The sequence below is a fragment of the Pinus tabuliformis genome, chromosome J (assembly GCF_031772625.1).
Source record: "Pinus tabuliformis cultivar Carrire ecotype Pingquan chromosome J, CPIR1, whole genome shotgun sequence".
NCBI lineage: Eukaryota > Viridiplantae > Streptophyta > Pinopsida > Pinales > Pinaceae > Pinus > Pinus tabuliformis.
The window spans coordinates 1001105336-1001128086 of record NC_142295.1 but is presented as its reverse complement, the minus strand read 5'-3'; the positions used below and the strand labels follow the sequence as shown (position 1 = coordinate 1001128086).

Sequence of the window (22751 nt, the reverse complement as noted above, 5' to 3'; positions counted from 1 at the left end):
TCTATCATATTTGTAATGACAAGGGCCACTTTGGATCATACATGGACAAGAGGACATAACTGATGGGGCATATGGAAGTAGGTATTCTAGTAGACATAGGTTAGATATATCTAACACGGTGAGAGATGGCATGTTGTTGGACACATCGAATAGGAGGGGTGATGAGTACAATTACTATTCTAGTTTTGGTTCTGACAGACATTTTGATCATCATCGTTTTCATCCTTATAGGAGGAGTGATAGGGAATACTTTCCAGATGATTTTAGGAAATCAAATCCACCTACTTTGGATGTATATGTGAAGAAGGTGAAAGATGAAGAGGCTTCGATGAAAAAATTCTTTGAGTTGCATGAGTACATAGATAACATGAAGGCCAAAATCGATATCTTCAGCTTGAAAGGTAAAGTAGACATATGTTGGGAAGACATGAAGTGGGTCAGAGACATCAAGATGGATGATTTGAGTTGGCGTGAGTTTAAGAGGCTTTTTAGGAAGAAGTACCTCTTGTAAAGGTACTATGACAGTAAGGCCAAAGAATTCTATGAGCTAAAGATGGGGCCAATGACAGATGATATTGTCCAGAGAATCATGGTGGTAGGCCTAATATATATAGTGCATAGGAGGCGCAGACTGTTGGGGATGTGGGGCAAAATATTTCTCATATTTATGCACTCGTGGACAATAGGCACGCAGAGCACCAAACATCTATCATTGAGATAGATGGTAAGCTTTTTGATCAAGTTATTTCTATTTTGATTGACCCTAGATGTAATTATAGCTATGTTAGTCCTTGCTTGGGGGATAAGTGTGGTTTGAGTAAGGAATTTCATGAAAAACATTGTTTAGTGCAGTTGGCTATAGGTACAAAGAAGTGAGTTCACAATTGGGTAAGAGCTTGTGCATTTGATTTAAATGGTATGCCTATCGCATCACATTTGAATGTATTACCATTGGGATCATACAATATGTTGCTGGGCGTGGATTGGTTGTACATTCATAGAACCAAGGTAGACTATTATGACAAAGGCATTGAGTGTGTTGATGACAATGGGGAACCAAGAGTCTTATAGGGTAAGAAGAAAGCCACATCAGTTAGGATGGTGACGACTATGCATGCAAATCATAGTCGTAGGAAATGGTGTATGTTATTTGTAATGCACATTTCTAATGACAAGGGTAAGGAAGTTTAGGAGCATATGTGTTGAGCAGGTACCCAGTTCTACAGCAGTTTCAGGATGTATTTCCTGAGTACATTACATAGTTTCCACCACACAGGGAGATAGAATTTTCTATTGAGTTAGTGCCATGGGAAACTTCAACATCAAAAGAACCTTATAGGATGAGTACACCTAAGTTGGTAGAGTTGAAGCTACATTTGAAGGAAAGGTTGGGCAAAGGATACATTAGGCCAAGTATATTTCCATGGGGTGAACTAGTATTGTTTGTGAAGAAGAAAGATGGAAATATCAGATTATGCATTGACTACACGTAGTTGAACAAAGTGAATATTAAGAATAAGTACCCATTACCAAGGATTGATCTTGTTCGATTAGCTGAAGGGAGTGGCAGTGTTCTCGAAGATTGAACTGAGATCTAGATATCATCAGGTATGGATCAAAGAGGAGGACATTTACAAGATAACTTTCCAAACTAGGTATGGGCATTATGAGTTTATTGTAGTTCCATTTGATTTGAAAAATGCTCCTGCTACATTTATGTGCTTGATGAATAGTGTGTTGCATTTGTATTTCGATAAGTTTTTTATTGTGTTCATTGATGACATATTGGTATATTATAAAAATGAGGAAGAGCACATCGAGCATTTAGTAGCAGTATTGAGGTTGTTTAGAGAGCATCAGTTGTATGCTAAGCTCAACAAGTGCAGTTTCTTGTAGACTGAGGTACATTATTTGGGGCATGTTGTCTCCAAGGATGGAATTGTAGTAGACCCAGAGAAGATAAGGGCCATCCTGGAGTGGGTAGCTCCTAAGAGTGTGGATGAGGTGAGATCTTTCATGGGGCTGACATGTTATTACAGGAGGTTCATTAGGAACTTCTCATAGATTTCTTATCCTATCACATCATTGCAAAGGAAAAGTAAGAAGTTATAATGGAAAAAGGAGTGTGAGGCTATTTTTTAGCAGCTTGAGTTGTTGACACATGCACTAGTGATACAAATTGCAGATACAGAAAAGGAGTTTGTAGTATGCATAGATGATTGAAAGAGAGGACTTGGTGGAGTCCTTATGTATGATGGATAGGCGGTGTGTTATGAGTCATGAAAAATGAATGAGCACGAGAAGAACTACCTGACACATGATCTTGAGTTAGTAGTGGTCATACATGTATTAAAGATGTGGAGGCACTATCTTCTTGGTAGGAGGTTTGTACTGATGAGTGATCATATTGGGTTGAGGTATTGATTTGACTAACAAAATTTGAATGTTCGATAGGCTAGATAGTTGGCCACAATTAGTGAGTTTGACTTCGAGACCAGGTACATCAAAGGAAAAGAGAACAATGTGGCAGATGCTCTTAGTAGGCGAGTATAAGTAGATCACTTAGAAACTATGAGCTCCAGTAGGACAAACTTACAGGATAGGATCTCACAAGTAGGTTGGTAGGATGTCAAATATATGGAGATTGTACACAGGTTGCAACATATTAAAGATATAGGTTATAGTATAGGTACAGGCATAGGTGACAATATAGGTACATGTATAGGTACATGTGCAGGTGCATAGGATATGGACTATCGTCTCATGATAGATGGATTGGTCATATTTAGGAACATGATATTTGTGCGAGATCGTAGTGAGATCAAGAAGGTTATCTTGAGAGAGTTTCATGCAAAACCATATTCAGGTCACATAGGTTATGAGAAGACACTGACATTAGTGAAGAGATTTTACTATTGGTTGAACCTGAAGAGGGGTGTAGCAGAGTTTATGGCTAGGTGTTTTGATTGTCAGCATGTGAAGGTAGAGTGTGGGCACCCAGGTGGACTGCTACAACTGATTTCGATTCCAGAGTGGAAATGGGAGGTCATTTCCAGGGATTTCAGCATAGGTTTGCTAAGAATAGTGAGACAACATGATTCCATCATGGTTGTTTTTTACAGGTTAACAAAGGTTGCACACTTAATTCTAGTGAAGTCTAAATTTTCAACTAGTGATGTAGCATAGGTATTCATCAAAGATGTCATCATATCACATGGTGTTTTGAAGGATATTGTGTCAGACAGGGATGTGAAGTTCTCTTCCAAGTTTTGGAAGGAGTTATTTGTAAGCTTGGGCACAAAGTTGGCCTTCAGTACAACTTATCATCCAAAGATATATGGACAGACAAAGAGGGTCAATAGGATATTGGAGGACATGTTTAGGATGTATGTGATGCATCAACAATGGAACTGGGAGGAGTATCTTCTCTTGGTTTAATTCACATACAACAACTGTTATCAGGAATCATTGAGGATGATACATTTTGAGGCATTGTATGGATAAAGTTTTAAAACTCCCATCAGCTAGATTGATCCAGTTAACAGAGTGTTGATTGGAACAGATCTATTGGAAAACATGGAGCAGGAAATGCAAGTCATAACGAAGAATCTAAAGGCAACAAAAGATAGGAAGAAGAGATATGCATATCAGAATAGGTTGGTCAAGGAGTTCCAGGTTGAGTAACAGGTGTACTTTTGCATCAAACTGAAGAAGAGTTCCTTACAGATTGGATCATGTGCCAAGATGGCACCATGGTTCTGTGGACCCTTCAATATCATTGAGAGGATTGGGCCAATTTCCTATCAACTTGCACTGCCTCTAATAGTGAAAGTCCATGATGTTTTTCATGTGTCATTTCTTATGAAGTATGTTAAAGATGTCGATCATGTGAATGACTAGTCTGTATTGCAAAAGGAACTAGTTGGATAATTCTAGTTGAAGCCTCAGTGTATATTGCAGAAAAAGGTGCTCATGCTCCTGAACCTAGCAATCAAGAAATTTAAGGTCCAATGGAAGAACTTTGGGGCCGATGAAGCTACATGGGAGATGGCAGATTAGATGCAGGCTATGTATCCTTCTTTTTTTTCCAGTTGACACAAAGAAGTTTTGGTATGCTATTTTGGTATGTTTTGTTGATTTTGGTATATTTTCATATGTATATGGGTGTAAATACTACCATGAGATATGTTATAAAGCTCTAATAAGTGGTATGGGTGTCATGTCATGATGGTGTTATGTTGTTATGTTTTCATGCTAGTTTACTTCTTAGCAGGTTCATCATTGTAAATAATGCATCGAGCAAAGTTATAAAGATCCATTAGTAGTATATTTTTCTTATAGTAGTTTTGTGGTTATAGGTGTTGTTGAACGCCGAGGATGGTGTTTCCCTGAAGGGTAGGGTTTTGTAACGTCCCTGGTGAAAATTCGATGTAATAAAAGTTAATAAAAGTTAAAAATAATAACCATGTTTATGGGACACTTATTCCAAGCTGAATGTTGGGCAAAACATCCTACGGGGTGTTCATTTGGTTTATTATGGATAAGGAAATTGGCAAAGGAAATGGCTAAGGCTTTGGAAATGAAAAATGGCATTTTTGGGACATTTATTTATGAAAATAAAGGAAATTATGAGAAAAATAAGGTGAAATGTCACATGTTTCATGTGAGGAGGAAAATGAAGGAAATAATGGAAAACGATGAAAATAGAGGTCTCATTCATAAAAAGGCTTCTGAGGATCAGTTGGTAACCTTTTGTCATCTTAGTTTTGGAGCTCTCTCAATATTCTCTCTCTCTCTCTCTCTCTCTCTCTCTCTCTCTCTCTCTTGGGCACTTAACGTTTTCTTGGAGCACTTTGGCATTGGAGAAAGAAAGGGAAATAAGGCAAAGAAGGCAAGAAGAAGCAAGGATCAAGCAGGGAAAGCCAGGATCAGATAGCTACAGTAGGATTCTTTGTAGGTATCAATTTACATGTGTATTTTCCTTGCTATATTTGGCATGCATGATGTTTCATCTGTTTGTTTTTTTTCATGGCATGGGTTTTCCTAGGCTTGATAGTGTTTTCATCCTATCCTTGTCATTTCCTGATAACCTTGATGAGATGGGCTATCATACTTCGGTTGACCTGGATTGCTGGATGGATTCGAAGCTGAGTGGGGTGGATATCCAAAATGATAAACACATGGCCTAATGGTCACTGAACTAGATTGTGGATCATGGTAAAGCTACTGGCCTAATGACCCCTGAGTGAGACTGTGGATTGCAGTAAATCCAAGATTGTGTGCCTCAGTGGGCTTAGGAATCCTTGCCAGTGAATGACGGGATAGGTAAAGCTAAGAGGTCGATTTCTCTCCATTGGACCTATTATTCCTATGATGGGATGTATGTTAAATTTTGGAGAGTGGGTCTCAGGGTAGGGCCTAGTGATCCCTGGATTGGACTGTGGATTACAATAAAGCATGAGAGACTAGGAGGCACTCAAATTCCTCACAGTGTAGGTGGAGAACTCTAGTAACATCCATGCTTGTTTGGTTCTTTTATATTGGTTATGATTCCAACATTCATAATTGGAATATGGAACCAGGGTGATTTGGTGAAGAGAGATTTGGCAAAGCCAATATATGGTCGAGTGGAACATGGTAGTCCCACCTCTGGTTGGTTTTTGCATTCATTAATGAGAAATTCATTCCCTTGGTTTTAATCTGAAAATGTACTGGTTTATATGTGGATTTTATGGCTACTATATTTATGGTATCTATATTGTTACTATGTTGGTTATATGTATGTTTTGGGGAAACGTCTATTCTCAGTATGTTTTTTACGTGTAAATGAATGGACAATGTATCTATGACTTAACATACAATAATGCTACAAATGACATGAGGGAACAATGGTTCCCAAGAATTCTCAGATAAGTATGAGATCCATATGCTTAATTCTATTGTTTACACTTGTATATTACATGTTTACGATATGTTTGACGAAATACATGTCATGGCTAGTAGGGGTCTGGTTAAGGGCTTGTTTAAATAATTACTTCTACTTCATTGTTTCCTTATTATTTTAATGCTCTTAAGATATCATTCCAATCTCGGAAGCGACCTGGGCTCTGGGCCAGGAAAAGTGGCTCAAATCCTGGGGATGCTGGCACATAACTAGATAAATTAGTCCCTGAACACTCGCATGTAGGCATATGAGAGCGTCAAGAGGATAAGTGATCAAAATTTTAAGTGGGACCTAGGGGAAAGCTGCTTGAGGTGTTGGCATGGTTCTCAGGGGTCCTATAGCTATTGTGGAAGGTTTTTGTGTTGGGTTTCCATCAATTCCATTTCCTTAAGGTCACATCGGTCAAATCAAACCACAGTAGCCTCTTGTCACATGTTTACCTTGGTTGGTCTGTTACTTGGGTATATGTGGGAGGAGGGTGTTACATTTTATTTAATAATTTTAAGGGGGCACGATTGTTCTCAAATATTGAATTGAAATTAGGATATTGTAATGCCCCACTTAAATCTTATCCTACAAATTTTGTTAATTTTTACATTATCTGAAAATATTGAGAAATATTGGTCTAATATAAAATTTATGATTTCCATTATTGAAATTCCCCACTTACCTTCTCAAATTGAATATTAGGTAGAATATGGTCTTCTTCCATTATTTCAAATAGTATATGTATTCATCTCACATTCCCTAATGTACCTTCACATTTACTAAGGAGAAGACATGGTCCTCTCCATGTAATTACATCTCACATTCCCCAATGTACCCTCACATTTACTTGGGAGAAGGCATGGTCCTCTCCAACTCATTATCAATATATATATTCATTTCACATTCCCCAATGTACTCTCACATTTACGAAGGAGAATACATGGTCCTCTCCATGTAATTACATCTCACATTTCCCAATGTACCCTCACATTTACTTGGGAGAAGACATAATCCTCTCCATTTAACTATCAATATATATATTCATCTCACATTCCCAAATGTACTTTTCAGAATTATTTGGGAAAAGACATGGTCCTTTCCCATTAAATTCCCAATTTTATATTCATGTCACATTTCCAAATGTACTCCCAACTTTACTAGGGAGAAGAGAAGTCAACTGTAAGGATGGATGAGAAGTTAATGACATTAATGAGAGGTGGTTGAGAGGGAGAAGGGAAGGAGGCTATAAAAAGGGAATGGGGAAGGGGGAAAGGGGGATGTTGGGTCTTGCACATGATTGTGGTAGTTGGTTGTGATTGTTTGGACTTGTGTTTTTGGAGACTTTAGGAACATGTGGAGGTTTCTTGGGTTGTTGAGAGGAGGGAAGTATTGTTATCTTGGTCTGGATCATTCATCTTGGACACACACACTACATCTGGTTGGACTTGGGCTCAGAGGACTAGGGAACCTGTGGAGGTTTCTTGGGCTATGGATTGTTTCCTAGTCAGCTGGGAGGTAAATCTAGTTGGGTCCGTCAAGAGGAACGTTCAACAGGAGTAGCAGGACAAAGGTATCTCCATCAGCCACCGGTACATTTATTCCTCCGTAGACTACTCTTGTAAATTTTATCAGAATGAAATATTAACCTTAGTTTATGCTGATTAGAATGGAATGATAAAATTGTATTTGTTCAAAAGCCATGTAAGTAAGTAAGTTATTGCCTCTGAACGCATTTAATTTCAGAAGAAAGTAGATTTGCTAGCAGACCCTAGGGTAGGCCTCTTACACATGGTATCAGAGCTTTGGTTCAAAATCTGGACCCAAAACCCACTAAACCCAAATTCCGCTAGAAAGAACTTGTAACCCTCATAAGGATTTGTAATGCTAATATATATATAAAAATTTGGTTTTAGATTGAAAATGATACATTAACTTTTACCTCTGTTAAAGAAACCAAAGACTAAAATGGTTTCGCTTAATAGCCATTTGATCATTCTTATGCCATCGGTACAACACTATCTTTAATGCAAAACCACTGCAAAAGAGAGCAAGATCACAAACACAAATCCATGCTTCAAACATGAGATTGCTTTGGTCTTTTAGGAATGCTAAAGTCGATTACAATTTTTATGACTCAATGTCAGAGGAAGAAGCTGATCTAGTTCCATCATAGAGTCAAGGCCATTAACATTTATTCTAACACCAAGATAACTGATATTATGCCTGAATTCGGTTATAGAAAGAGTTCTTATGGAAGCGACACTGGGCAACGCAACGAAACACTGGAGTCTGCTTTGTATACCTAGTTGGTTGCTTGAATTTGAGGCTAGGGTGGATGCAGCCCTAGCCAGAAAGAAGACTGACATCCAGGAAGCCCTCAGAAAAAAAAATTTCCCTCCCTTCAACGTCGCCTTTTCTGCAACGCCGGACAGAGCGAGGTCCTGCCTTCGAATCCCGCTAAATCTCTGATTCTGTCCCTGTCGTTGTCATTGGGGCAATGAAACGAAGCTTCTCATCTGTTGTATTATTGTTGATTTCACACTTCGAATGCCTCTGAGTGAATGAAGTAAGCGAAGTTGTTAATTAATTAAGCCCGCTAGCAATGGACCATGACCCTTCCAATTGCAGTGGTAAGCGTGTCTGAAATTTGTTTTGCATGTTTTCTTTGTTTTTCAGTCTTAATAATATATTTCTATCTTTGATGCTCTTAACGTAGCATTTTTTCTTTCATATTTTTAGTTTAACGACAGTAATCCCCTCCCCGGGCATGTTATGTTAAGGCAATCTCTGTTAATCTTGTGAAATAACAGTATACTGACTAAAATTTGCCCTGGAATCATGTTAGAAATGGAACGGCTGTCTGTATCTTGGAATTAAGCTTCCTGTACTGGACTAGGGTTTCAGAAAGGAGAGCTGGAGAATTTTATTTCCAGAAATCTGTATTTCTCGCAATTCCTTTGAAACAATAGCTCCCGTGTGAAGTTTATGATGCTATTTTATTTTTATTTTTTCTAATTAATTAAATTAATTAATTTTATATGGAAAAGAATTTGATGGTTAGAGACCATGGCGGACAATCTCCTTTGGCGTTTATTACCGGTTTTCTGCACGTGAAATTTTACGAACCCTGGATTGAAGCCTTGCGTAGAATTATGTTTGGAAGTTGTGTAACTTAGGGCGATAAGATATCAAGAGGCTTCTCACTGATTCCCGCTATAAATTCTGTTAAAATGGTTTTTATCTTTATTTTTACATATTTGTAGAAAGTATGAACTTCTTAGGGTGTATCACAACTTTGCACTTACTGGTGCAATGCAAAAGCACTATAACTTATCTTGATTGTTAAATTATAATGTAAATTTTACAGCTATCTAACGAACTTATGTGCAAAACAACACTTTATTCATCATATTCTGTCGGATAAGCGATTCTTCTAATTAATTTGCAGCAAAGGGGCATCTGCCAGTATGTTTTTGTTTTGACGAAATGTTTCTGATTGTCACTGCAGCAAGCATGCCCTTCCCCATTCTAGTAGTATTACAATGCAATGTAGTTCGCTTACAACACTTGAAAGAATCCCTTCTACTGAGATGCCACAAGTGTGGGTAACTATTATGCCATTGTCATCCATGACTTGCACTGGTCCATCTGCATGAAAATGCCCTCTTGCACGGGCAAGACAGCTTGTGAAGAGGGAAGCATGTCTTTTGGGGGGTTTTTGAACTTTGGTGAGGGTAAATACCCTTGCTCTACCATTGAATCAGGGCATTTTTAGTAAACCATTATACTATAACTTGCAAGTATTTTGATTTTTAACATTGTTGAACTTACTAAACTATATATAACAGCATGCAACTAGCCCCCAGCTGAATATGCTTCTAGTAATCAACAACAAAATGTTTGCCATGCTGGCAAATGGCCCAACTTTCATGATTCAGGGTACATTTTAGTACCTATGAGCAGCAGTATTACCGCCCCCCACGTTAAATATAGAGATGCTTCTTTTTAAGTACAGCGTACATTTTTCTCTTGATATGAAAATCAACTTTGGGTTGGCTATCTTGAAAATTAACTTGGATAAGAGAAGAGGCTTCCTTGAAAAAAAAAATTATCTGCTCGTACTCAGGAAGGATGAAAAGCATATGATTTGAGGAAATAATTGTTATAGTTATGATCTTTTATATCCCAGAAGCTTTCTCAGCATCTCTATCCTCCGCAGTCCAACCACTTAGAGCACAAGATAAGATTGTCAGGAAATAGTCATGTTGGCCATGTTTGCTATGAGGTTTTAGTGGATGTTCCTTTCCCAAGGAAATGAGTGCATTTTGGCTAATATTGAGAAGCACAAGGACATTGATGCATGCGATGAAGCAAATTGTGGTGCAACTAAAAGATTCATGAGCATCGTCACAAAAGATCATGTTATCTAGGCTTTAGTCAATCTCCTGTGGAGTTTATAAATGCTTAGATAGCCTCACAGAGCAGGGATTTAAAGCTTGTTGCTGGGGAAGCAAGCCAGAATGCTAAGAAGGATGGCAGGCCTGACTTCTACAATCAACCATGGGTTGAAGATGCAATCATTCATATCTCAACCACAAGCCAGCAACAGGGAATGAACCTCCTGGAACTATGTATGAGCTTGATTCTTGAGATTTGGAAGGGAAGAGCTTATAGAACTTGGAGCCAACAATATGTTTCTTTTCCAGTGTGTCAAATGAGCATAGTGACTTTTAATAGTAGTTATATGCATTCCAATCATCAGTGAAATCGATGAGGTAAGAAGTCTACAGGAGTTTAGATAGTTAAGAAAATATCAATTAAATAATATTTGTTTTATTTCTCCTCTAGAAATAAGAAAAATTTTTAAATAATGAGTATGTCGGGAGATATAAATAGTAACATAACTTGAGTACAGCCACTACTGCGAAAGTAGGAATTTCACGTGTCTACAGTCTTCTTCAAAAGGAGCCGTAAATCTAGAAACAAATTTCTTTTATTATTGACACATAAGTATGATTCTGGGAGCTTGGAGAATTCATCGCTTCCATTCCTTATTTAGTGCACAGAGGATACCAATTATTAATTATTTAATAAAGGAAAATCATGGGAATGGGTATTAGATTCCAATTTCATTTATTTATTTTTTAAATATATACCATGTAAGATTTGAAAATTTTATTTTTCTATTGCCACTAAATATGCACTGTACAGTCACCAATATCACCAGTTCCCTCATCCTTCTATCCTAATTTTCCTATTTTTTCATCATGTGCAAAGAAAAGGGATATGTCTTCAAATTTTTCAGCCTTAACATTCAATTTACAATTTTCAAGACCAACATTTTCTGACCTGGACATCAATTCAAGTTGATGTAATTTTGATGAGACCATGTATTACCATACATCTGTTTTGTAGGGCTGTGAGTCACACATTTTGTTTCTAATGTTGTCCCTCCAACAGGTTGCAAACCTGCCTGCTCAACTAGGTTTGTTCCTCTGAAATTGACCAGATCATGATGAAAATCATCCTCTACGTGTCCAATTTGTTGTAACTTTATTTCTTTAGAGAAAGTTTCATCCCAGTGATCAATATTATCACCTTGTTTAAATTATGTGCATGAATTTTGGACTTTAAGAAATGCCATCAACTTCATTACATTCACTTCCATTTTCAGGTATAAAGGAAATTTATCACCATATTGTATATTGATGACACCTCCGGGTGAAAAATGTAGTTGTGCATCACATATAATCTATTCACATGTAATCTATTAATAAGATCTGACTTTGGAGCACACAGCTCATTTTCAAAGCTAATATTCTTGGTAGAATATTCACTTTTGGTGGCAGCACCATCTTGCTCAAATCCTGTATACAAATGTTCCTTGGACTAATTTTCATGGATGCTATCATTACTAGAACATAGGTGTATGTATATTTTACAATCTTCATAGATGGGACTGCCCTCGAAGTACACCATATATAACCTTGGATTCAGCTAGAAAATATTTTCAAACCCTTCAAATCTTTTATCAAATTCTAGATCTCTTTCAATGGTAGTTTCATTCATTTGGTCATCAACATTGTCCTTATCAAACTCTAATAACAAACCTTGCTTGCAAGTAACAAGTAAATCAAGCCAAATCATTGTGGCTCTATCGTGGACTGACATTATCATCTAAGGTTGTCAAGAATATACTAGCAAACAAAATTGTCAATTTCAAGGCTTAAAACAGTAACAAAATAATGCAAAAATCCCTTGAGAACAATGTCTACCCTATTGCTTATCCTAGTCCTCTACAAGGTGAAATTCGAGAGTAATCTGCACCATTTACTTCTATTACAATATCTGAAAAGGCTATGATCATATGCTGGTTTGAAATTTAGGTTACTTATTGATTTTGAAACCTTGAAATTAATACTTCAAGTGACCAAAACAAATGCCTCCATATATGTAAGTGTTAAATTTTGGTATGTTCTATGCTAAGAGCAATTTACTTCAAATTTCTTATAAGCCCAATATCAATATCCATATTAACAATCACATTAGCATGATAATAAAATGCAGATAGAACATAAACATAAACAGCAATGTAGTAAATGTCCTCAAGACAGTTACACAAACATCACCAATGCATTATTATGTGACTACAAGAACTCGTCTTAATGCTAGCACCCAATCTGCATATGAAATTAGCCCTACGTAGATCCAATTTAAGTTTGAGGGCATACTTCTTCGACACACAACCTCACCTTATGATTGTGGTTCTTATTCCTTGCAGTCAGTCTTTAACTCAAACCTGGAACAATCTCTATCACTGTGCTGTCACCTACAACAATCTGATCATTATTCTTTGATGCTTTTTTGTTGTGCTAAGGTCCCTCTGGCTGTAGCTAGGGTCTCTCCTTTTATGGCTGTGGAATAGTGACTACCTTTTGCTGCATGTCTGGCTTCTCTTGACAGCATCTAAGCTTCCTTTTGACTGTGGCTAGGGCTGCCTTTTGGCTGCATTTTAGGGTCTCCTTTAGCTGCGTTTTAGGGCTCTCTTGACAGCAGAATAGGCCCTCCCTTTAAGTGTGGATTAAGGCTCTTCTTAGCCTGCGGCTAGGGCACATTTGGACTGTGTATAAAAGCCTCTCTTCACCATGGCTTAATCTCCTTTAGGATAGCGTATAGAAGCTCCTCTTGACTGCTGATTAAATCCTACCCTTGTTGCATATAACAGCCTCCTCTTGCTGCATGTAAAAGCCTCCTCTTGCTGCATACAAAACCACCTTAGATCTGTGGCTGGTCATTTGGAATTAGGATGCCAAGTAGTTGGGTTGTCAATTTGTGATTGGTAAAAGATGCTATCATTATAAACTTGAGCAGGGATGAAGTTATTTAGGAGAAAATTCATCTCCCTAGGTAGCCCTTGTTTGATATGTTTAAAACTTTATTGATTCATTTGCCTTACAAATTCGAAATGTTCATGTTTGTTTTTTTATTTTTTATTTTTATTTCTCCCTAAATGAATGAAAAGTTTATAATGAAACTAATAGAGAAACACCTTTTGATCTGTAATGAAACTTTGGATGTGAATCGTTTGCTGGTAAACATCTATAAATTAATTTTACTATTATAAAAAGTTTTCATTGTATTATTTCAACTATCACTGGGAGGTTTGCCAAAAAGTCTAGAAGAACTTGTGGTTCAACTTCAATTTTTTATTTTTGTACTAAATTGTTTTGGATTAAGTGCAATTAATTAGATATTTTGAAGGGATGTTGATGTTTTATGATTTTTGCAGCTAAAGGGAGAAGAATACACAAAATTCTTGGTTAAAGTTTTATTTTCTTGTCAATTGGATAGCACTAACTTTAATTTTGTAGTATTTTTCACTGCGGCATTGAAAGTTTTGTCATATTTGCCACTACCCTATTCAATTCTCAGTAGTTTCCAACTTATTCCAACTCCATTAAGGGATGTTGTTTATGACTATGTTTCCAATCGTTGTTATGATTAGTTTGGAAAATCTACAGAGTGCATTATACCAGATAATGAGGTGCTGGACCGATTCATAGATAGATATGAAATGTTAGAGAGGCAAAGAACCAAGTTGTAAGATAGTTCAAGGAACAAGGACTACAATATGGAAATACACAACTAATCAATATGAGCCAAATCTATCATGAGTTCCGTTAAGGCTTGTGATTTTGGATTTGTATTTTTGAAAATTTAACTACTCTATTTCTTTTCTCTTATAAATGTAGCTTTTTGTTTCTTTTTGCAACTAAACATTACAACATAAATAAACATTGAATTCATTTAAGACTTCTACGTGGAGACTTACTGAACAAAATTTTAAGGTATGGTTTGTTTGAGTTTTTCTTGAAATTAGAGTCAGAGTGGTTAGGATCATTATTATTGGCATCAAACAGAAATTAGTTTCTTAGCTTTCGTTTATAACTTTTATGTCTTGCCCAAAGGCATCTGCATTGTATTTTTCAATTCTTGGGTTGGTTCCACGTCAGTGCAAGAAAACGTGCACGTTAACTGCATTCGTGTTGCCAATGCAAGTATGTCTTATGAACCTTTAAAGTGGGCCAATATTTTGCTTGCTTTTAACATAATATTTTTTATAAATTTCTTACGAGAATAGAATGAGAGCCTCTTTATAAATGTTTCAGATCTCTCACTTTTCAATTTTCTTTCATAAATATCCTCATTTTGAATTTTCCATTAAATTTGTATGTTCTAGGATTCTTCTTTATTTTTGTGACTCAGTAATAATTTTGACTCACACTAGTGGTCCCTTGGTTATCAGAAGTCATGGCAACATGAGTATTTACACAATACAAATGCTTTTGGACTGGGTTGTACCTGGAATTTTTTTTTTAACATCTTAGTTTTGTTAGAAAGTTAGCTGGTCACCTCTTCAGTCTTGAATCAAGCTGACTGCATATTTGGATCTCTTCAAAAATTACATGTGAAGGTAGCGAGAATTTATATTATCCTACCTATTTTTTAGGCTAATTTGTATGAATAACTGGTCATCCTCAAAACTGTTTGCAAGAGCATAGCCTAAGACCACATAATCTTGCTTGGGATTACCTACATAGTCCCTTTTATCATCCTTTATAAAAAGGGAGAAAGTTATCCATAACAGTACTTGGGTTAACATAACATCTGGATCTCATAGGCACATCCACCTCCAAACCCTCAACGACATTCTTTACTATTTTTCAAAAGCATTTCTCTTTTGCGTAGAGTTAGAAGCAATCAAACTAAGAAAGGAATAAGGTAGTAGGTGACCGAGTCAAGATATTGCCTAGCATCCATAGACTTGAGATTGAGCTATTCATATTCACTAAGGTATTAAATAAATTACATGCATGAAACTTATACTAGCACCTTCTAGTGGAATTGATAGTGCGCTAATCTGTTGCTTTCCATTATTTCGGTTTTGGTACCAACTTATAGCATATTTAGGTTCAAATGCTATTTTCCATGACAGATAGTTGAATCTATTTCAACTCTAATTGATTTGAAGAGTTCCACAAGGATGTCACATGAGCATATATGATGCCTATTTTGACATAGATAGCTACCTATGTTAAGGTTTTATTTTGCAGTTCCATGTTATATATTTATGAACATTGTGTAATATAGATGCATTTGGTTGAACATGTGAAACTACTTAGGCTGGATTTTGACGATGGAAATATTTGATGTGTGACTTACTTGGTGATGACTTATCTAGTACATGACTTATCATAGCTATTGTTTTTCATGTATGGCTTAAGTGGATATGAACTATCTAATGAATGACGTATTGAGATTATGATTGTTTCCAGTACGAACTACAAAATTGACATGTGGATACTAGACTTAATAGTGTGATGATTATATGTCTTGTTGTTATATAAATGCATGAATGAGAGCTAACCTAGAGGGGGAAAGAACTATATCATAGCCGAGAGCTACACTTCCATTGAGGGAAGGTCGAGACATCTCATGGGGAAGGTATAATGCACATTTTTCTATTACATTTTGTATCTACTTGATATGCACTCTTATGACATGAGTAAAATGCAAATGACAGGTGGCAAAACGACCTGATTGGATTATTCGATGACAAGTCCAACTAGCTCTGTAGTGTGGTCCGTATTAGGGTATTGACCCTAGCTCTACAGGAGCGGTGGAGGGATTTCCCACTGTGTATCCTCCGAAACCTGGAATCGTGGGAGGACAGTGGTGGACACACTCCCCTAGACATATGATGACAATTGTCAGTTGCCTGCTAGGGAAGTTAGGTCGATGTATTCGACGCTTCCACCATCTCGGTTTTATCAGTGGTTAGTATGGCTGTTGCCACTGATAAAGCAGCAAAGGATGGATAGGGTGGGAACGGAAGTAGGCCAGGATGGATAGCAGGATATAGATCAGTTGGAGACTCTTGATGGGAAGTAATGTCATTGTCGAACTTATCAGATTTTATTTCTATGACTCTCTTTGGTTGCTATGCTTTCAAACTCCTTGCATCTTTTCATTCTAACTTCGGGACGAAGTTTTCTGAAGGAGGGGTGTATGTAATGCCCCACTTAAATCTTATCCTGCAAATCTTGTTAATCTTTACATTATCTGAAAATATTGAGAAATATTGGTCTAATATAAAATTCATGAATCCATTATTCAAATTCCCCACTTACCTTCTCAAATTGAATATTAGGTAGAATATGTTCTTCTTCCATTATTTCAAATAATATATGTATTCATCTCACATTCCCCAATATATGTATTCATCTCACATTCCCCAATGTACCTTCACATTTACTAAGGAGAAGACATTGTCCTCTCCACGTAATTACATATCACATTCCCCAATGTACCCTCACATTTTCTAAGGAGAAGACATGGTCCTCTCCATGTAATTACATCTCACATTTCCCAATGTACCCTCACATTTACTTGGGAGAAGACATAGTCCTCTCCATTTAATTATCAATATATATATATATTCATCTCACATTCCCAAACATACTTTTCAAATTTACTTGGGAGAAGACATGGTCCTTTCCCATTAAATTCCCAATTTTATATTCATGTCACATTTCCAAATGTACTCCTAGCTTTACTAGGGAGAAGAGAAGTCAACTGTAAGGATGGATGAGAAGTTAATGACATTAATGAGAGGTGGTTGAGAGGGAGAAGGGAAGGAGGGTATAAAAAGGGAAGGGCGAAGGGAGAAAGGGGGATGTTGGGTCTTGCATATGATTGTGGTAGTTGGCTGTGATTGTTTGGACTTGTTGTGTTTTTGGAGACTTTAGGAACCTATGGACGTTTCTTGGGTTGTTGAGAGGAGGGAAGTATTGATATCTTGGTCTGTATCATTCATCTTGGACACACACAGTACATCTGGTTGGACTTGGGCTCTGAGGGCTAGGGAGCCCGTGGAGGTTTCCTGGGCTAGGGATTATTTCCTAGTTGGCTGGGAGGTAAATCCAGTTGGGTCTGTCAAGAGGAACGTTCAACAGGAGTAGTAGGACAAAGGTATCTCCATCAGCCACCGGTACAAGTATTTCTCCATAGACTACTCTTGTAAATTTTATCAGAATGAAATATTCACCTTAGTTTATGTTGATTAAAATGGAATGATAAAATTGTATTTGTCTAAAAGCCATGTAAGTAAGTAAGTTATCGCCTCTGAACGCATTTAATTTCAGAAGAAAGTAGATCTGCTAGTAGACCCTAGGTTAGGTCTCTTACAGATATCATTAGGTGCACATAAAAGAAGAAGGTATTTACAAGACCACATTCCATACCAAGTATGGGCATTATGAGTTTGTGGTGATTCATTTGATCTTATTAATCCTCCAACCACTTTCATGTGTTTGATAAATAGTGTGTTTCACCCTTATCTGGACAAGTTTTTGATGGTGTTATTTGATGATATATTGATATATTTTAAGAATGAGGAAGAGCATGTAGAGAACTTGGAAATAGTGTTGATATTGTTGAGAGAGCATCAATTATATACCAAGATTATAAAGTGCAGTTTCTTTTAGACTCAGATTCATTACTTAGGACATGTTGTTTCCAAGGAAGGTATACCAGTGGATCTAGAAAATATTAAAGCTATCATATAGTGGCTAACTCCTAGAAATATGGATGAGGTGAGATCATTCATGCGACTAACATGTTATTATAGGAGGTTCATCAAGAACTTCTCACGAACTGCATATCCTCTTACATCTTTATAGAGAAAAGGATAGAATTTTGAATGGAATGAGGAGTGCACAACTTGTTGGAAAAAATGATGAACGGATTAAGACCCTAGGTTCAAGTGCAGGGTTCATCAAAATATCCACCATAGTCTAGCTTAGCACGAACATTTTCACCCTATTTAGGATGAATAAGGCATCTCACCTGAGGTGCACTGTGACCTTACTTGGTTAAGAGCTCATCTTGAGGAAGGTATATCCTGCAATGATGAGAATATTCTCCAACATCTCGCACTATGTTTGCATGTTGATTTTCAATTCTGAAAGCTAATGCAACACTATAAACATCTTTTGTTGTCGCATGTGAGTCTTGTGAAATACCCATTGTAGGAACACTCATCAACCCAATTTTTCTAGCCACATAATAGCAATAAAGATAAAGCTCATCAAAGTTCTTGTAATGTGACTTCCTCAAGTCCATCCTCACCCCTAAATCATATCTCTAAATGGCTTGATATCAAGAGGAAACTTTGAAACTATATCTAATAAAGTTGTGTCTAGGATATCATAAGGATGACCATTAAAGAGGTCCTCTGGCCTCTATTCTCATCGATCTAGATCCATTGGTGGCATGTGCGAAGCATTAGGACCGTCAACAAGTTCATCAGTCCTCCTACACCACACATAAATTTCCCAAATAGCCCTTCGCCTCTCTGGTGTCATAAGTAGTGTTCCCAAGTAAAAAGTTTTTGCATATACCACACAGACTTCACCACAACATTCATAGGCATCCTCAAGTACTTGAAAAAGTCCCAGGAGGAACCAAATCTGATTTCACATCTAACAACCCATTATCACCAACCTTTGCTTCTTTGCTCACCATGGTAGCTTGCTTCAGCACAACCTCATAGACCTTTTGCTCTGATGATAACATCAGTTTCTATGAATTCCCATCTATTCTTAAACTACATAGTTCTTGAAAACCATTAAGCCCACTAACTTTATCTGATGTGGGCTTTGAACTGGATACCTCCAAGGCAGCTTTAGCACAAAATCTCTCAGTGGGTTTCCTTGCTAAACTGAATTTTTTGTTTATGTTTATTCCTACAATTCTAGATGCCAAATGCCCACCATGGTTATGAAGTTCACAGGAGCTCAAGTCCTTCGCACTGACACTCACCCAGACCAATGAAACTGGCATTTTTCAAGACTTGGACTGGAAATTTCTATAAAACACAGGAAACACAATGTTGCTTTGCAATTATTCAAAGTTAAGTAATGATCCACATAAAATTTTCCTCAGCCCACATCTAAATACTTATACTCTGACACAACGAACATGAATTCAAAAATAGTAGAATGATGTGAAGTCTGCCATTCTTCCTCCAATTGCCTATGGGTGGCACACTTTGTATACTTTTTCTGCATGTACATTGAACGTAGACTTGGTACAACATAGCCCTCAGAATAAATAGGCTAACACAACAAATTTTCTTAACCATTTTCCATGTTTCTTGTTGGATTTTAAATTTTCAGCTCGGGATCAATCTTCTACATTTGGGTGACGTATCATGGATAATTTTGTTGCTTAAGTGGCCACTGTGGAAGGAAATTTAATTATTCAGTGTTGGAAGTTTCAATCTCTTAATATCTTCAAATCTTTCTTCTTTAGCCTTTACAAGATCATGAATAAACAACTACTCTTTAAAAATTGTATCTAGATTTATAGGTATTCCTACATGCCTGCCATATTAATCATTTGCCTTTCAAATACAACCATTAATTGTCTTTTTTTATTAAGAAGCTAGAAACAAGGCTTTTGTTTAGTTGTTGTTCCCATGAATGAGAGATGGTGTTTTTCCCATCTATCTTGGGGAGTTAGAAGCTAGAACTAGAATATTGTGTCGTGGCTGGAACAGTTCTATGGTACGAGATTCTTCATAAGGAGTTTTAATTTCCAGTTAAATAGCCAACAAGGAAAAAAAACATAGCATGTCCCTATTGCTATTTAAATATAAAGAACTTTGAGATCTGAAATATTGCTCTTGTGACAAACTCCTGGTCCAAAAGCTTTTTGGTTTGGCATTTTGTCCTAGTTGCAGAAGTTTGACATTTCTTGTTAGACACATAGTCAGGGCACGCTTCCCAAGTCATTGAGAAAATGAGGGCACATAATAATGACAGAGTTAAGATTAAGCACTAGCAATGAGTTTCATGGACTCAAAATGGTAAACAAAAGATCAATGACCAGTACAAAGTTTAAAGAGAAATAGATCGCTCAAAAGTATTTTTAACTACAGAACTTCTTTAAAATTTGTCCAAGACCAACTAATTACCCATTGGCGAAGGACATAAGGGAAGATTCACCAAATGATAACCAAGTCTCAAAAAATGATCCAAGCCTAATGAAGCATTCATAACATGAGATTTCTTGAACAACACTTGCAGTACCTTTAATACAAAATAAGGGGGACATTCCATAGGTCTCATGATTTGTTTCCCTCATTTCTTTATTGTTTACAACTGTAGACCTAAAATAACAGCAAAAACAATTATCCCCCATCAAAACTAAGAAAAAAGAAGAACACTCCACCTACAAATGTCAAGCAAAAGATCTGGCATCCGTTTAAGAATGATTCAGGCCAGCAGGTTACACCTTCCTTTTGGCAAGACTTCTGACCTAATCAAGAATTTAGAAAAAAAAACCTTGCACCATCCATACAGTTCAAAATCTATGCTCCTTGTGAATTAATTGGGGACATTCATACCCTACTCATCCACCTATTGTACGCCCATACCATTGCTGGAACTTTCCATCGTGTTCCAATATTTTTGCAAAAAGGGATTATTGCCAAGAAGAGAAGAGAATTTCAAGACATTCCAACAAATTTCCAAGACAAGTGAATGCAGCGACGAGGAAATTCGTCTAGGGAATGTGTGGAGACACCCCCAAAATTTTAGGAAATGTCGTGGTCCCTGACATAGGGGATCCTATCCAAAATCCTATATATATATATATATATATATATATATATATATATATATATGAAACAATGACAAGTCACACCCATGAGCGTTTCTTCCATTGAATTCCTCATCCCATAAATGTAGGAAACATGGGGGCACATGCCCCTCATCTGAGGAAGCACATCCCTGTGTAACACTAGATATCGGAACCTCATGGTTGAGCATGAACAAAGAGACTAGGCAATTTAGGAATATATAATTCCTATTCCTTTGCCAGAATTAACCATATATAGCCAAGGTCTACTACTCCAAACATCTCATAGGAGAATTGAAACATAGACTCCCTTGAATGCACTGGAGCATGAGAGGGTGGACTTCCCAAGAGACTGCACAACAAAGAAGGTGAGCTCCTTATCTTAAATCATGTTAGCTTAAGAGGGAGGAATTCATGGATGAATGGAGGTTGGGTAAGATGGCTAGAGTTTCACTGAAAGCAATTGTGGTAGCTCTCTGATCCTGTCTTCATTATGAGTGCTGTGAGTTGCATTAAGTGAGAGTTGGAGCACAATTGATCCATCTTCCCCTTGCACTCTCATAGCCCAGCTTGCAAGTGGCCTTTAAAATGGATGCCTGTGATGGCAGGTGAATTTCTCATTTGTAGCTAGTTTGGTGGTCAACTTCTAAGAAAATATTAGTGTCTATCCCTGTTACAGTGTCCACATTTTTGTTTTTATTTTTTAATTTTATAAAAATATGAATGTAAAGTTAATAGAGATTGGTAGTCTAAGGCAAATCGTTTCATATGCATTTGGGTAAATATAGGGTATGAAAATGAAGGAATGGATGCATGAGAATCAATAGTAATGTCATTCTCTATTTAATTTATTTCAATTTTATAATCCTCTCCATTCAATTCCATGAATGTTGTTGTTTGTGTTAAAAAAGGATGAATAGATAAAAACCTCTGTAAGTTGCATATGTACATGAATTCTAGTTGGTTACCATCTAGAATTTGTTTACGCATTGGTAAACTTCATTTTACTTTGCATCTAAACTCTAATTTGTATAAAAGCCAAATGGTTTTTGTGCGTTCATTTTTGTGAAATACTTCTATTTGTATTGGAGATTTATAATTCTACAATTATGTTTAGTAATCAAAATTATGTTTGCCCATACCTTTTTTTAAGAGAATTTCCCTCTATAACTGAAATGTAATGAGAGTAGTCATGTAGAGGTATTCAAGGGCAAGGATAGGTTGTATCATTTTTCCCTTGATGTCTCTATGAATTCCTAAAAAAAAAAACAAAACCCTCTCAGCAACTGTGGTGAATAAAGTGATGAAAAATTGTCAATTTGGAGGAACTAATAACTCTCACATAACAGAGGCATTGGTGTGTCCACAGATGATTTCCTCAGAGTAGCCTATGACAGTCTAGGATCTTGGGGATGAGAACAATATTGGAACATAGAAGAGACAACCACCTAAGAGTCGATGAAATGTTATCCAGCTATGTTCTTCTCATCGTATCACTGTTTTGGAGGATTGAATAAATGGAATTTGGTTCTGTGCATGTTTACAAATGATAAAATTACATGAAATGAATTATATAAAGAAAATCCCCAACTTGTAAATTTTAGTTAAATAGGTC

The 22751-nt window shown here is 36.8% G+C and overlaps 1 pseudogene; it reads right to left on the bottom strand.

Moving 5' to 3' along the window:
• Positions 1-18358: 18358 nt before the first annotated feature.
• LOC149230225 (bifunctional 15-cis-phytoene synthase, chromoplastic pseudogene) lies at positions 18359-19336 on the bottom strand (annotated as a pseudogene).
• Positions 19337-22751: the final 3415 nt, after the last annotated feature.